We start from the raw sequence: 19,165 nt of genomic DNA on the forward strand, positions 1-19,165 counted from the left end.
TTTCATTCGCCCAGAACCTTTGGATGATTTAGGTGAATGTACCTACAAGAAAGGGATTCAAGTTTCAACAGGAAACAGAAAGAGAAACACTGATGAAATCTTCCTGGTCTGGATTATTCCAAAAAGTATCTTCAAAACTCTAATACTTCAGAATCTAAGGAGTATCTACATCTTAGCAAGAATCTGCTACATCTCCTCACTGGATTCCTCACAAGGCATTTCCGACTCAGAAAGCACCTCATGGGAATGAGTCTAGAAGAAAACAACATGTGCAGATTCTGCGAGGAGGAGTAAGAAAGATAGATACATTCTGACAATCAGTCTGGGATCAAAGCATTGAGCTCTCATATCATCGGTTCGAAGATGGGTATTAGAGTGCCAAAGGAAACTCAATGAAATAGGTAAGAATAACAAGGTCTATTTAGTCTGGGTTCCCAATCATTCTGGAATTGAAGGAAACAAGAATCCAGAAAAATAGCACAAACTCCTATTATCCACCTAGAACCTTTCTGTCGTATAAGTAAATGTACAAGAAAGAGTTTCAGGAGAAGGAAATACTGAAAGAGTAACACTCTAGCGAAATCTTCTTGGGTTTCTTCGAAACTCTGATAGTGCATGATCTGAATATTACTAACAGATACTCTTAAGGAAGTATCTGGATCTCAACAAGAATATCCTACACCTCTTCACCTGAGTTCCTTACAGAGCATTGCTGCCTCAGAAAGCACCTCGTGAGAATGAGTCTAACAGAAAACGACGAGTGCAGATTCTGCGGGGAGGAGGAAGAAACTCCGGATCACCTGGTGAACTAATGCCTCGCCAAGGCTAGCCAACATAAAAATTGCTTCGGACAAGAGACTTGTAGAAGTGAAGAAGTAACCTTCTTGAAGCCATCCTAGATACTGGAGTTCATTCGAACTCTGGAACTAATGACTAGAATAGCTCTGGTGGAAGGCATAATTGACCATAAAGTTGTGGTACAAAGAAACCCCTCTTAAACGTAAATCTAAATCTTTGGAATGTATGAAGAAATGTGTGCCAAAACTTTCAAGACATACCTACGTTAGATATTCACATTTATCTAACAAGTTACTATCTCTATTACGGTTATTGCTTTCGACAAATGGTTTCTTTTTTATAGGCTATGTCTTAACTAAACGTTCGAATTGTTTTGATCGAAAAATTGATTACCCTGAATCATAACCGAGATTCAGGTGGAATCACCCTTATAATTCCATAATGTGCATACTCGAATGAGCTCGTTCTCATTAATGAAACAATGTGAAAAAGCAGATGGCCTTAGGGTTGATGCAGTTAAATGCTCTACCACCCCTGCAAATCGTTCACTATTAGTAATGAACCAGCTGATTTAGATTCTTAAACACCTGCACGTCATGTTTCAGATATTCATCGGCTTATTAATCCTCGAATACCTGTCAGCTGAGAACTATAAACATGTTGTTATGAATCATACTAGAAAGGATAAGGTAGCAGCCAAATGGAAAAATTGTCACTGGTTAATTTTTCTGAATTCTTGGTATGTAGTAAAATATAACCTTCTGAACAAGAAAATCTATGGGTCAACTCAATGCTATGATCAGTTTTCGAGATGCCGGGTGTCGAAGTTAGAAATTTTTTCAAAGTAACATTTCCTGTAGAAAAACAACTTGAATGAAACACTTTTGTGCGATGAATAATGCCTTACCATAAGATAATAAATTTGGACTGGTTTTTAATAAAAATTATGTCATATACAGGGTGAGTCAAAATGAAATTCGTTTAGTTCACCCTGTTATTGAAAAAGATGTTTGTGGAATTTTCCGATGTTTTTGTCATTACTTTTAGTTCGAGTACACTATTATAATGCCAAACAGTATTGGCTTTGCAATGACCATTTTTTGAGATACACAGGGTATTATATTAAGAGGGGAGACCGTTATTACAAAAATTGTCAAAAAGTTGTGTACAATAAAAATTTCATACAGAGTTACGGTAAAGACACGTTGGCGTTTACTTATTGTTATTTTTTCATTGTGCAATGAGAGACATTGTACATGAGAAAGCTGTGTGCAAAATAGATGCTGCCCAAGCTCACAATACATCGGAAGCAACAACGTGTTAATGATTCTGAGCAGTGTTTGAAGCTGTTTAAGTGCAATAAACCTGAATTTTAGCGTCAATATGTTCATCAAGACAATGCGCCGTGTTACAAATCAATAAAAACAATAGAAAAATTGCATGAATTGCTTCTGCATCCACCGCATTCGCCAGATTGGGCTTTCAGCGACTTTATTCTGTTCTCAGACCTCAAAAGAATGCTCGCTGGGAGGAAATTTAGCACAAATGTAGAAGTAATCGCCGAAACTGAGGCCTATTTTAAAGTGAAAGACAAATCGTACTATAAAAATGGTAATGAAAAGTTGGAAGATCGCTATAATCGCTGTATCGCCCTCGAAGGCAACTATGTTGAATAATAAAATCGAATTTTGGCGAAAAAAATGTGTTTTACTATGGTAGACCGGGGACTTTTCACTTGACCTATTATATTTGAACTGGAACTTGACAGAGCTAAATTTCTATCCAAAGCTCTTCCCTCGACTCCGTCTCTGGCTCAAGACTGACCCATCATCCTGAAATCATCAGGCTTCATAATATCCCGCCGTCCCCATATTATTTTTTCCTCAGATATAAGGCGATAACATTTCCACGGAACATCATCATATTAAAACCGTTTTGTAGCCCCTGGTTATCGGAGAGTTTCGGCTCCAGTAAGTCCTATGATGCATGGCCGGCCGAATATAGACGATGAGTCCGTATTGCAGCGTCATGTCCACACCATTGACTGCGGCGGTGGGTCCAGATAGGATTCACCCCGAAGCCGAGATAAGGCCGGCGGACACACTTTTCATATGTTTATTATTATGATTATTCAACGGTTAATGTATCGAAAGGGGTCATGTAGGGGTCGTTGGTCCCTTTTTGCACTTTTCCGGGATGAAGTCGTTTGTTATTTTCGGTTGGGTAGTGTGGCTGAACGTGCTAGCTATGATTGGATTAACAGGCCAATTGAAAAGTCCACGGTTTACCATAGTTAAACACTTTTTTTTTGGCATAATTCGATTTTATTATTCAACATAGTTGCCTTCGAGGGCGATACAGCGATTAAAGCGATCTTCCAACTTTTGGATACCATTTTTCTAGTATGATTTGTCTTTCGCTTCAAAATAGGCCTCAGTTTCGGCGACTACTTCTTCGTTGGCGCTGAATTTCTTTCCAGCGATAATTCTTTTGAGGTCTGAGAACAGGAAAAAGTCGCTGGGGACCAGATCTGGCAAATACGGTGGATGCAGAAGCAATTCGAAGCCCAATTCATGCAATTTTGCCATTGTTTTCATGGATTTGTGACACGGTGCATTGTCTCGATGGAACAGCACCTTTTCTTCTTCAAATGGGGCCGTTTTTTTAACGATTTCATCTTTTGAACGATCCAATAACGCTATATAATAATCGCTGTTGATGGTCTAGCCCTTTTGGAGGTAATCAATGAATATTATACCTTGCGCATCCCAGAATACTGATACCATAACCTTGCCAGCTGAATGTTGTGTTTTTCTTCTCTTTGGATTCAGTTCATCGTGTGCAGCTGACTGTCGATTGGTCTCCGGAGTGGAATGATGGAGCCTTGTTTCATTAATTATCACATATCGACGCAAAAATTCAGGTTTATAGCACTTAAACATCTTCAAACACTGCTCAGAATCATTAACACGTTGTTGCTTTTGATCGATTGTGAGCTCGCGCGGCTCCTATTTTTCACACAGCTTTTTCATGTACAAAAATTCGTGCATGATAAGATGTACACGTTCAGATGATATCGTTACAATGTCTGCTATCTCGATCAACTTCACTTTACGGTCATCCAAAATTATTTTGTTAACATTTTGATTTTTTCGTCGGTGACAGTCTCTTTTGGGTGTCCTCTGCGTTGGCCGTCTTCGGTGCTCATTTCACTAAGTTTAAACTTAGCATACAATAATGGTTGATTATCCTGGTGCAGACCCCGGAAACTCTTCATCAAGCCAAGATTTTGCTTTAACTGTGATATTTTATCAGCACACGAAATTTTTCCATCTTTTTTCAAATAATAAAAGTAGCTACACTCACAACGCAATATCTCACAAACTAATGGTCGGACTGCTTCCAAATTTTGACACGTATCTTTTGAAGGTTGGTACTAACTAAAAATCAAAGGAATTTAATACTAGCACCGCCATCAGTGCATCATACCGGGGACTAATATTAAGACTTTATAAGGAAACAAACAAAATGGTTATCAACCCACAGTTGCAGTATTTTTTACCATCGAAAACAGTTCATTTTTTCCTTCGATCATTTCAAGGGTCAAATTTCAGTGGTGCAAAAAACGCTCTGTATAATTTTCGCATCGAAAGTATTATGTCATTACATTTGTCGAAAACTTCCGCTCAGCATGCGGGAAGATAAGGGGTTCCGTAAGGGGAGAGACTTCATCCAAACAGCTCAATATGTTTCATGATCTGATAAATCCAATGATATAAAATCAAGCACATACTCTGCCTGTCCCATCGTATTTATACTGAGGGGATCTGGAGATGATATGGAAATTAATGTATGGATGATTTTAGCACTTGGACTGGCTTAGAGATAAATTAATAATGAATAATCACAAGGAGTTGAATCTAATGACCGGAGATCCTTCTTAACTGGAGCATTTCTTAAAATTATTTCATCACTGAATTGTGTTTTTAATAGATCGATTATTGAGGTGGATGTTTGGCAGATAGCACCGTCTTGTTGAAACCACATACTCTCCAAATTATTCCCAATAACAGCAGGAATAATAACCTTTACCATTTTTCTGTATCGTTCTCCATCGACAGTTGCTATTCGACCATTTTCTTCAAAGAATTATAGACTTATCCCTCTTCTAGCGTGAATTGCAAACCGAACAGTGATTTCATCTGAAGGGTGCTTTTTTAGAGCTATAGAACATTAAATTGCAATGAAACAACGATGGTTTATTCGATTGATTATCCGCAAGATAATATTGTGGCATCACATTTTAAATATGATTTCTGGCATATGATCGCCACCGGCTGGCTCAGATGTAGTCCAATCTGGACGTCCAATTTTCGATGACTTTTTCCAACATTTGTGGCCGTATATCGGCAATAACACGGCGAATGTTGTCTTCTAAATGGTCAAGGGTTTGTGGCTTATCCGCATAGACCAATAACTTTACATAGGCACACTGAAAGTAGTCTAGCGTTGTTAAATCACAAGATCTTGGAGGCCAATTCACAGGTCCAAAACGTGAAATTAGGCGGTCACCAAACGTGTCTTTCAATAAAATGATTGTGGCACGACCTGTGTGACATGTTGCGCCGTCTTGTTGGAACCACAGCTCCTGGACATCATGGTTGTTCATTTCAGGAATGAAAAAGTGAGTAATCATGGCTCTATACCGATCACCATTGACTGTAACGTTCTGGCCATCATCGTTTTTGAAGAAGTTCGGACCAACGATTCCACCAGCCCATAAAGCGCACCAAACAGTCAGTTTTTCTGGATGTAACGGTGTTTCGACATACACTTGAGGATTAGCTTCACTCCAAATGCGGCATTTTTGTTTGTTGACGTAGCCATTCAACCAGAAGTGCCCTTCATCCCTAATGGGCATAGTGCGCGATACGTATTCCGCACAGAACCTTCATTTTCGAAATAAAATTGCACTATTTTCAAGCGTTTTTCAGGCGTGAGTCTATTCATGATGAATTGCCAAACCAAACTGAGAATAAATCACTTGACAGCTGTTAAATCGGTCGCCATCTTGAACAGTAATGCCAACTTAAAGTTATATACCTCAAAAAAAACACCCGTTAGATGTTATGGTGTCTCAGCAGGTTCATGTGATTTTCATCACCCCAAATTCTGAAATTTAATTTTTTTACTCAACTAACCTCCCAAATGGCAGAATAAAAATGACCTTCGAATCTGTATGGTATATTCCCCACAAAAAAAGTATATCTTGATTGATTTCCAAAGTAATTATTACATCATATTTATACGTGTACATAGTAATAAAAGGTAATTTGGGCGGTATAAAGAGAAGAATAACTTGTCAATCCATTCCCAAGAAATCATTTCTACAAAAACAAACCGATTAAACTTCACGTTTCGAAAAAGAATAAGTCTCAAATTGAAATAAATCAGCATCAAAAGAGCCTCGCCGAAATAAAGAAATCTTATTGTGTTTGGACAATAAGAGGAGACTAATGCCCCAACTCGAATATCTATTCACCTAACTTCTCTGATTTCCCTTTTGTTCAGTCCTTATACCCGTTCACCAATGATTAATAAGCTTCTGCATAAACTTTTCAACGTGTCAAGATCCTAATTTCAAGATATTGAATAATGTTTACGCTTTATTTCACCATTCAAAGTGAGCGAGATGAACCACAATAATTAATAGAAAGCACTTTATACCTGCCTGAATCCACAATATATTATTGCTTCATAGTTTCAGCATAACTAGTTCTGATTCATCGAAAGAAAAGGAACAGAAGTTCTTGTCCACCAAACTGGAATGTACAAAGGTTTTTCTGATAGCCATTTGAAATTATTGTAATGACAACACTGCGTATTAATTTTTGAGTTAAAAACTCAATATCTTCGGAGGGGATGATATTTTTGAAGAACCGATAACTGGATAACTGGATGATTTTCGACAAATCTGCGGTTAGAAAAATGCGTTGAAAAATATATGGCGTCCCATCCAAAAAACACCAAATCTCCTTTATATCCCTAAAACGATAAATAATTGCTATGACAAGTATTGAAAAAAACGTTTTAGAATTTTTTAGAAAATCGAGAACGAATCCAGATATCTTAGATCTGCTTTCTGGTATCTTATCAGGTGTACAACTTTGCTTCCGCCGTTTTGCAATAGATGGTTGTGGCGGTAGTGCTGGTAGTCGGAATAAATAGATCGTAGATATCATACAAAACGCTTAGGTATTTGTAAACATAACGCCATCGAAATATTAGTCGATGTTCTCGTAAGTAATTGCACAGGTGCATCAAAATTACCGATAATTTTGCATGACAGCGTGTTGTCATAAAAAAGTGCATGCTCTTTCTCCAAAAATGAAAATGACTGAATGCAGTTTTTCAGAGAAAACACGCTGGAATGCGAAATTATCCGGTCAATTTGAAGCACGAGTGTAATTCGGGGGAATATTTCCCGAATAAACTGTTACATCACTTGTCAAACTGATGTAGAATGGAATTGCCATAGACTATGCAGATCACGAAAATGCTTGCAGATGGACAATCAGTACCTACATCATTTCAGAAATTATGGGTAAAAATCTTAAATTTTCGAGAAGAAAATTGATAATAATATTCCCGGGGCAGCAACTTCTATTACACGTGAGCTAAGCCCTTGAAACCTCAGTATATTTTAGATCGGAACTTGATGTTCAAAAAACGTTCTTATTTGAGGGGTCTGTGACGAATAATTCAGGAGATATAACGATTTTTGCAGGCAAATTCAATTTTTCCCAAATTTCGAGCTCAAAATTTCTTAAACTGTGAGGTCTACGGAAAATCGGTGAGCGGTGCCAGAATTGACCATCCCTATATAACTGAATTTCGAGCTAGTGCGAAACTCGTTTCATCGAAAAATTTTCAATCTAATGTATAATGTCTCAATTCAAAATGTACGGATTTCTTTCTACGAGTCGTTCTATTCAGCAGAACGAGAACCAAGGGAGGAATTCAGTTATGCAGATCCTCCCATCCTCTCCGAAAATTTCCCCAGGATATTCACGATATCCCGACGTCGACATATATATTCAATCTGTCACTGGTAAGACATACGGACAAAAGAAATCGCATCGTTCTGCTCGAAGGATCCGGACTAAAGGGAGACGTACGTTCCGAGTCGTAGCGAAGCGAAGCGATTCATCGGGCAAGAAATAGGAAGTTTGGTTATGGTCGCATTTCCGGAAGCCGAGGGAAATCGAATGGGGAAAATTACTCTGAGATTTCAGCAGCTTGCACCGCTTATCGAACAAACACCGCTCGATGAACACGAATGTCCTAAAAACGTATTAAATTATTATGTGAAATTGACTAAGCGTTACAGCTGCTGCAAGAAGGGGGTTGGAGTATTTTCGAATATTTGAATTTGTTGTTTTTTCTGATGCGCCAGCTTCATATGACAGGCCAATTGAAAAGTCCCCGGTCTACCATAGTAAAACACTTTTTTTGGCAAAATTCGATTTTATTATTCAACATAGTTACCTTCGAGGGCGATACAGCGATTATGGCGATCTTACAACTTTTCGATACCATTTTTTTTCGCTTCAAAATAGGCCTCAGTTTCGGCGATTACTTCTTCATTGGTGCTAAATTTCTTCCCAGTGAGCATTCTTTTGACGTCTGAGAACAGGAAAAAGTCGCTGGGGGCCAGATCTGACGAATACGGTGGATGCAGAAGCAATTCGAAACCCAATTTTGACGATTTGAAACACGGCGCATTGTCTTGATAAAACAGCACCATTTTTTTCTTCAGATGGGGACGTTTTTTAACGATTTCATCCTTTAAACGATCCAATAACGCTATTTAATGATCGCTGTTGGTGGTCTGGCCCTTTTGGAAGTAATCAATGAATATTATATCTTACGCATCCCAGAATACTGATGCCATAACCTTGCTAGCTGACTGTTGTGTTGTGGATTCAGTTCATCGTGTGTAGTCTACTCAGCTGACTGTCAATTTGACTCCGGAGTGAAATGATGGAGCCATGTTTCATCTATTCTCACATATCGACACAAAAATTCAGGATTATTGCACTTCAACAGCTCCAAACACTGCTCAGAATTATTAACACGTTGTTGCTTATGATCGATTGTGAGCTCGCGCGGCACCCATTTTGGTCACAGCTTTCTTATGTACAGGGTGGGCAAATAAGCGAGGTAAGCGGCTATATCTCAGGATCCACTAATCGTAGAGACTTGCGGTAAAAATTTTTACCACTAAAGTGTACAAGTACACCCTATATCTCCTAAAATATTTGTCACAGATACCTCAAATGAAAATGTTTTTGGAAGATCGAACTCTGATCTAAGACGAGATGAAGTTTCGAGTATGTGTCTTGCATCCAGAAGAAATGGCGGCCTCGAGAGAATAATCGAATTTTTTTCTAAAGTTAGGTATGGAAAATTTTACGAAAATTTTTTGACAAAATATCTTTCAGATGAGAACTAAATTCGGCTAATCAGAGATCGTCAAGTCTGGCATCGCTCACCGATTCTTATTCGTCACAGACCCCTCAAATAAATATTATACTTTTTTTGAACATCGAGTTCCGATCTAAAACATACTGAGTTTTCAAGGGCGTAGCTTACGTCCAGGAGAAGTTGCAGCCTCTGGAATATTATCAATTTTTTTCTCGAAAATTTCAGATTTTCACCTATAATTTCTGAAATAATGTACTGATCGCCCATCTGCAATCATTTCCGTGATCTACATAGTCGAATCAATCAATAAAATGGTACAATAGTCCCATGAAGGAACTTTCAATTTTTGTTCAATTTTCTAAGGTCTAGGTATGGAAAATTCTACAGAATTTTTGGTCATGTGGTATATATCAAAAGATAACATCCTCAAAGGTGACAGCTGCCCATATACAGTGCTATCCAATTCTAATTCATTTCTTATTGTAAATTGAATGAATTGATCAACCAGTACAGTGCATCCCATTTTGAGTGAGACAGCCAGGTTTTTCGCTTGTTATTTAAGATAGAGCCTTGCGGTTTTCACGTTCCTGTCCTACTTTTTCGTGAAACTCAAGTTGGTCTAATCAGATTTTGCATAACTGTTTCCGTTCAAGAGATACAGGGCGATTTTGGAAATTGATACTTTTCGGAGTAATGCTGAGGTAAAATCTACGTCTGAATCAGAATTCTGCGTAGAATCCAGTGGCGTACTCAATCTTTTTTTTCGGGGTATGGTTTTGAAGATTCAACACAAACCTATATGTTTTTTAACGGAACACCCTGTATATTATTACTTCGTTGGATTCGTAATTTTTTTTTCCTTCAAAATGATGTATGATACTATGTAGGTAGGATGTTCAGAAATGTTAAAAAAACACTAAGACATCAAATAATGATAATTTTTTGGTAATGGACAATGGATTTCCCATATAAAAGAAGAATCAATAATAATAACAATAATTCATAGCGATGACAGCTAGATCAGATTGGTTTTTTTCCCTCCAATGCCTACTTGATAAAACAATGCTCCCAAATGCATAGTAGCCATATTAACAACAAGGATGTTTGTATCATCAATGACCTACTACTTTTAAAAATCGAAAGTAATAATCCTCTTATCGAAAGATAGAAAATTCATGGCCCATTTACAAAAAATCATCATTATTTGATGTTTTAGTGTTTTTTTAACATTTCTGAACATCCTACCTACATAGTATCATACATCATTTTGAAGGGAAAAAAATTACAAATTCAACGAAGTAATGATATACATGGTGTTCCATCGAAAAAAATATAGGTTTGTGTTGAATCTTTAAAACCATACCCCGAAAAAAAAAATTGAGTACGCCACTGGATTCTACGCAGAATTCTGATTCAGACTTAGTTTTCAACTCAGCATCATTTCTAATAACTTCGGAGATAAAGGAGGGGTCCGAAAATCTTCCAACTTCCAAAATCACCCTGTATATCTTGAATGGAAACAGTTATGCAAAATCTGATAAGACCAACTTGAGTTTCACGAAAAAGTAGGAACGTGAAAACCGCAGGGCTCTATCCTAAATGTCAAGCGAGAAACCTGACTGTCTCACCCAAAATGGGATGCACTGTACATTGAATCAATGAAATCCAGCAAGTTGACGATTTTCATTCTTCAATTCCTTTTTTTTTCATTGATCGAACAGCGGGGAGAACCGAGCTGTATGTACACCTTTACCTAAGTTCTCAAACCGAAGGTATTAACCAATTTCCGGTTGATTGGCAAGCGGCTAATGCAAATCTGATCCAGTAATTCGGTAATAAGCGTTATTCCAGTGGGTGGTCAACCGCAGAATGCAAAACCAGCAATCCTGGATAGAGAGGACTATGCTATTGGATGCGCGTGCTGGCAATCGATTGACCTGACCGGCAAAGCCCCATTCGAACAATGGATAGCTTTATTCTTTCGCGATGCATGATGTATCATTACTCATCCATATAACAGTTACATTAAGGCTTATTTGTATTGTAGCTTCGGATTTCCGATATGAGAGATACACATGCAATCGTTACTCTTTGGAAAGCGCTGGAATATGATATAGTTGGTTTTATTGAAAGCCGTGAAATGAACCATGAAAGAAAATGCCATTTATAACGGCTGAGATGTCGTGATGTGTATGGAGTCAACAATTTTGGTTCAGTATTTTCGATAATGAAGATGTATTTGCACTGAAGAAAATGTGTTCATTGTATCAAAGAATGGCAATCATCTACTTGATTTCATTGATGCAATGTACATTTCCATCAAAATAATGAAATTTCAATATCTATTCGTTGATATCATGAATTCATGTTAATCAAAATCACGAAAATCCATATCGAACGTTCGTTGTTTCGATGAAATATTCAATATTCCAAATAATGTGTTCATTGTATTAATGGATGGCAATCATCAACTTGATTTTATTGATACAATGTACTTTGTCATCAATATAATGAAATTTCAGTCTTTAACAAATTCCCCTATTCATTGATATTATGAATCCCTGTTCATCAATATCATGATTCTCAAATTGATGTTGGAGGTTCGTTGTTTCCATGAAATATTCAATATTCCAAATAATGTGTTCATTGTATTAATGGATGGCAATCATCTACTTGATTTCATTGATACAATGTACTTTGTCATCAATGTAATGGACTTTAATTCCTCAACAAATACCCCTATTCATGGATGTTATAAATTTATGTTCATCAATACTACGATTCTGAAATTGATGTTGAATATTCATTGTTTCGATGAAATATTCAATATTTCGAAAAATGTGTTCATTGTATTAATGAATGGCTATCATCAACCTGATGTCATTGATACAATGAACTTCTTGTTTAATATAACATTCATTGATATTATAAATTCCTGTTCGTCCATTGCACGATTCTGAAATTGATGTTGAATGTTCATTGTTTCAATGAAATATTCATTACATAGCTGAACTTTTTTCATTAGATGTAAAAAGTCGCACATTAACTGCTTTGGACATTTTAAACGAACAGTAATACATTATTGATACAAAGTACAACCGATCCAACAATGAACTGTTTGTATCAATGAACATTTCATTGATTTAATGAATGTTATACCTTGATATAATAAACACAATTGATCATAATTGATAAACGACAATAAAGAAACAAGTGTATTTACGATTTTATCTAAGCATACTTTTTTGTTAATTATGAATCATAATCATATCATTAGACACGAATGATACTTTGAAGCCAATTATTTCCTTAAAATAATTGAAATCTGACATGTATACTTATACTGATTTTTTGTTAAAATTACATGATCTTTCCTATGGCAAAGTTTGTATAAGCAGAATCTCAACTCGATCAGATAACATGTTGCCACTGAAATATTATTTTCTTGATTTCTCTCTAGTTCTAGTGACGCAATCAACATGAACAATTCCAAATGTTTATGGGGGAGAACAAAAACCAAAATACATGTTCCATCAACAATACTGTTCTATATAAATGAATGAAGTCCACGTTGTTCGTATAAGGCAATAAATAAATGAGACGATAACAATGAAAAGGCTTTTACAATGTGGAGATCCGGAGATAACTCATTATATGCATATTGTTGAATACCAAATACCAACAGAGACTTCTCAATTCAAGAAGCCATTCCTTTTTATTCGGCTTATTCATAATCCTTCTCCACAAAAAAGTTCATTACAATATTTCAAAGTGGACGGGATTCTAAAGCGTGGCTTTTAGGAATCTGACCACACGCAAAAGAACGATCATTAGTTAAAATATGATTGATTACACACTCCCATTTAATGGCATACCATCAACTGCTTAATGCTACTAATGTCCTTCGACCGAGAATTAAATCCTTTCGTTTATGCTTTGAAATATTCGTCTATATCTCATAAAATATATGATGATCGGAGGAAAAACAACATTTTTCATGGCTGGACCAAATATAGAATTTGATAATAAGAGATGACATCTGATTGACTCGGTTTTTATACCTCATGGGAATTTGAATTGAGAAAAAAATGGAGGTTATTTGTAATTTACACTTTTTATTGATTATGTATAATACTCTTTCAGCAATGACATGACATCTTCAATCTAAAGAAAAGAATCTTTTTACTGCTTATAAAACAAATTTTGGTGAGACTTAAGATATTGCCCGGTTTTGAGGGCGTTCTCAGCGCATTCAGATACGTCATCAATGACGTCATACCATAGCTGAAATATATACACCGTATTAATATTTTCTACGAACTTATATTTGTTTGAAGTGCTTATTAGTAACCATAAAGTCTTGCTATGTTCAGTGAATATCTCGTGAGGTTCTGAAAAGACCGAATATATTTCCAACAGGACTATATCCTTTCATGCGAGTCCAGTGTCGGCGATGTTAATGAATTGGTTGCTTTGTCAGTGAGGGAGAGCGTATTCACAATACTTTATCTGTCTAAATAAATGTAACGTAAAAAACAGCACTGATTTATTTCTCGCATGCAGTGGGACAAGAGGACGACTGACCCCTATACTCACCCCTAATCAAATCAAACGCATACACAAACAGATTCATGCTGAAATGTCTCTTGTCCCCTTCAGGACAGTATTCGAGATAAATGAAATATTTTTTCTTGTTTTGTTATCCCACTATCTCAGAGTGTGATTCTATGAAAGTGGTTATGTGAGCGTATATCGATAGATTTACAGGTATGCACTCCATCTGGAATTTTCGGTACCTACTTGGTTATGCAGACGTCAGCATGCGAAAAGGTGAAATTGCCGGTACCTCAATAGTTTTGTTCGACTTTGAGTTATCCGAAAGTTTGGTCAATATGACAGATGACATTCGTTCAACAAGATGAAAAAATAGTCCTCTGAAGATCACACTCAGCGATCACAGAAAGATCAGTAATTTTGAGATTTTTTTGAAATTAGGGATTCATCAAGTCAAGTAGCTCGATATTTTAACCAACTACTTAACTTGAAAATGGAGCTCGTGAAAAATTACATGCTTGAGCTTGACATGACTTGACTTTAGAAATTTATTGCTTGACTTGATTTTAGAAATTTATTGCTTGACTTTATTTTAGAAATTTATTGCTTGACTTGATTTTAAAAATTTATTGCTTGACTTGATATCAAGCTACTTGATATTACTTGAGCTTGATATGCACGCGTCGCACGGCATATATTTCTGCAATCTCGTGCACGCTTAGACTTAGACGCTAAAAATGAAGTAGCTTGATATGATTCAAGTACTTGATGAATAAATACTTACTTGACTTGAGATTGATAAACTACTACTTGACTTGAGCTTGACTTGAAATCAAGTCAATCCAAAACTTGAAATGTATACAACCCTTTTCTTTTTCATCTGAATATACAATGGCGTTTGTTGATACTCGAGAAAAAACATAAAAATAAATTATTTTGGGAATTTCTTGAGATTTATCTAAAACTTTTGCTTTTCGTTTCATTTAAATATACGTTTGTTAGTTCTCTGGGTCGCATCCAATGTTATAACGGGTGGTTTTTTTCGAGGTATATAACTTTAAGTGGGCATTACTGTTCAAGATGCCGACCGATTTAACAGCTGTCAAGTGACTTATTCTCAGTTTGGTTTGGCAATTCATCATGAATAGACTCACGCCTGAACAACGTTTCCAAACAGTGCAAAATGAGATTGCCGTTGTTCCCGATTTTCATAAGCGTATTTTGTTTAGCGATGAAGCGCACTTCTGGTTGAATGGCTACGTCAACAAACAAAACTGCCACATTTGGAGTGATGCTAATCCTCAAGTGTATGTCGAAACACCGTTAAATCCAGAAAAACTGACTGTTTGGTGCGCTTTATGGGCTGGTGGAATCATTGGTCCGTACTTCTTCAAAAAGGATGATGGCCAGAACGTAACAGTCAATGGTGATCGGTATAGAGCCATGATTACTAGCTTTTTCATTCCTGAATTGAACAACCATGATGTCCAGGAGCTGTGATTCCAACAAGACGGCGCAACATGTCACACAGCTCGTGCCACAATCGATATATTGAAAGACACGTTTGGTGACCGCCTAATTTCACGTTTTGGACCTGTGAATTGGTCTCCAAGATCTTGTGATTTAACACCGCTAGACTACTTTCTGTGAGGCTATGTAAAGTCATTGGTCTATGCGGATAAGCCACAAACCCTTGACCATTTGGAAGACAACATTCGCCGTGTTATTGCCGATATATGGCCACAAATGTTGGAAAAAGTCATCGAAAATTGGACGTCCAGATTGGACTACATCCGAGCCAGCCGTGGCGGTCATATGCCAGAAATCATATTTGAAATGTAATGTCACAAGGTTATCTTGTGGATAAATGAAATTCATGTCAATCGAATAATCCATCGTTGTTTTATTGAAATTTAAAGTTCTATAGCTCTAAAAAAAACACCCTTTATATTGAACTTTATAGGTATATACAAACTTTCATATTTAGTTCAAATGCGACTCCACCTGAAATGTATATCGGCGGCTGTTCTTTTCTTCTCAAATTTCAGTGAAATATCGATGAGCATCATTTCGAGTCCTCCCCTGGTCGACATAAAAAAGTTCACTTTCCCAATTTCTCTGCGTTTCACGCCTCGATTTGTCCGACGTCGCTTCAATCCGACGACGGGGAGGCACAAAAAAAGGCAGACCGGATGGAAATTAAGCTGGATTAGAGTTCGCCAAGAAGGACGGAAAACGGAAAAATAAATAAGAATTGCTACCAGTTGTGGCCCTTTGAAAAGAAATGTCGTTGACAGTCGGGGCCGTCCTCGATTGTCTGCCTTTTTTTATTATCGCAACAGCGGGAGTCCCCTACTCCATAAAAAGAGTTTGGGTGAGTGGTCATTATTGGGTATTAGGCGTTTTCGGGGATTTTTCATTTTTTACGACTTATATTAATAGAGTCATCAAGCTTTTTGTCAGAAATATTTGGGTGTATAGGACATTTGCTCAAAGCATCAGATATTCGACATTAGAAATTATGTTTCTCTATTTCAGTATCATAATGAGATCATTACAGTTCTGAAAACAGTGCTGTAATGAACCCATTACAGCATCGTTATCAAGTTAAATTTTTCGTTTTGTGGTTGTCTCTACTGCCTTCCAATCCTATTAAATTTCAACAAACGTCAATAATTGTCAACATAATGTATAATTTGGATATAGTGAAATGATTTGCAGCATTATTTGCAATTTCTCTTAATTCAGGTGGTGTTAAATCGATTTCGTCACATATAATTCATAAATTTAATGCGTAATTTTAAATTATTTGAAAATTCAAAACGTACGATTCAAATTCAAATTCCGTAATCTGTCAATTTTCGTAACAGTCACCAACTGCCAAGATACAATACAAAAGTCACTAGGATGTATAATTTGAATTTTTCATTGAATTTCGACAATATTTCACAAAGCTTGACTGAAATAGAGAATATATCGTCTAATACTCGTTGCAGAAGGCAATTCCAACACTCTTGCGTTCGAAAACTCGCTCCTTCGTCGCTCGTTTTCGAATTTCGCATTCGTGTTGGGAAAGGAGCCCATTCTGTAACTTGTTTTAGAATATACTATTGTCTAATTCTTACAGGCCAATTGAAAAGTTCCCGGTCCACCATAGTAAAACACATTTTTTTAGCAAAAATCGATTTAATTATTCAACCTAGTTGCCTTCGGGGGCGATACAGCGATTATAGCGATCTTACAACTTTTCGATACCATTTTTGTAGTACGATTTGTCTTTCGCTTCAAAATGGGCCTCAGTTTCGGCGATAACTTCTTCATTGGCGCTAAATTCCTTTCCAGCGAGCATTCTCTTGAGGTCTGAGAACAGGAAAAAGTCGCTGGGGGCCAGATCTGGCGAATACGGTGGATGCAGAAGCAATTCGAAGCCCTATTCATGCAATTTTGCCATTGTTTTCATTGATTTGTGACACGGCGCATTGTCTTGATGAAACAGCACCTTTTTTCTCCAAATGGGGCCGTTTTTAACACGTCCTTCAGGGTTCCTGTCTATCTGTCAAATTTGTGATACAGAAAACAGTTCTACCAACGAACATTTTTCAATGCAAAAATCACTAAACGATATTAATGGAAATAATCCATTGATTCGAAAAAAATTCAGGGAATTAGAAGAAAAAGTGTATAATACTCGTACAGAATACTTATTCTTACACTAGTTCATTCAAAAACTCGCCACTTCGTGGATCGTTTTGAATTTTGAACTCTTCTGCACTTGTATACTATAAATAACTATCTCCTTATTCTGTGTTTCATTCACTCTTTCGAGTGAATGGAATATCGAAATGATCTGACTCATTTTGTGAAAAACATCAAAATAAATATTCATATTTCCCACAATAAAGTAACATCGCTTCCATCGATAGGTACGTGATTCAATAAATACCTAATATGTTATCCAGAAATAATTTTACACCTTCAAAGTCGACTAGATTTAAACCTGCGATAGTACAAGTAGTTAATGTTCAATATTGACACGTTAAGTCAACGTGGTTATCATTCAACATATTGTTTACTTTCTTTATCGAGTTATTATACTGTTCTCAATAAATCAATAGCTTATCATTGTTTGAATAATCGATTTTGTACAGAGAATATTTGATAAGTTTCAATCTTGAAATAAGAGAAAAGCACTAGCGTGAGGTCAGGAAGCTTTTGGGCGCTTGTTCTATCATGCGCCAATAACCTGATATCTGATTTATTAATCAAATATCTTTTATACATCTACATATATTTATGTGGTCTCCAAGAGTGCAATTGGTGGCTTAATGAACAAGCGCTCAAAAGCTTCTGACTTCTCATTTTTTTTTGTCAATATTCTTCTTGAATTGAGAAATTCGCAATTTTGCTTCGTATATCTTGAAACTAAAAAAAATTGGACATAAGATTTCCGGTTTCTTCAGTTTCTAGAAAAAAAGATTGACATGTAGGTACCATCAATGAAATTCATTGGTTTTTGGAGCACCGAAAGTCCCATCATCATCAGACATAGAATATGCACCACCCTGTACAAAATGAGTATTGATATGAATCAATTTCTCTTCAAACTAAAAATCGACGTATCTTTGAATGGTCCATATTGAGAATCGATATTAAATAGCAATATAAAAAATATCGAATATTCGAAAAGGTATCGAAAAGTTGTATGAATTTTTGAAATAATTTTTTCCTTCGTGTAAATATGAAATAAAATATTTTCCGGCCATAAGATTGGAAATCTTCTCTTATCCGCCTTATTTTTCAAATACCAGTCAAGATAACGTCTTATTTAATCAAGCTCCTGATTAAAATCTATGTTTGAAATAAATCCATTCAATGCAAAACAATGCTGGATGATTAAATTCATTTTTTTTATCTGATCGATATCGGAAAATAATGTGAAAGATCACAATTATTGATACAGTTGATGTAACTGAAAACCAACTACGAATCAAAGTCGATCTACTGATTTTAGTTTTCAGCTTTGACATTTTCTAACTTCTTAAAATAGTTTCTGGTTCACACCTTGTTCAAATAAGTGGTTACGTTTAATTTTTGTTTTCTACATCGATCAAAAAAACCTACCACACGATTTCTCAATTATTTTGAAGAAAATTCATAAGACAGTATCAAAAATTATTTTTTTTCACTCTTGAAATAACTTCATCTTACATAATTGTCATTTCACTAGTAGAGAAAATACTTTTTCTAGTCAAATACACTTTTCACCATCCGTTGTTTGGCGATCCACAATTGGTATTTGCTCAAGAATTGCGGAGCCTCTTACGCA

This window comes from Harmonia axyridis, chromosome 7 (assembly GCF_914767665.1).
Source record: "Harmonia axyridis chromosome 7, icHarAxyr1.1, whole genome shotgun sequence".
In the NCBI taxonomy this organism is placed as follows: Eukaryota; Metazoa; Arthropoda; class Insecta; order Coleoptera; family Coccinellidae; genus Harmonia; species Harmonia axyridis.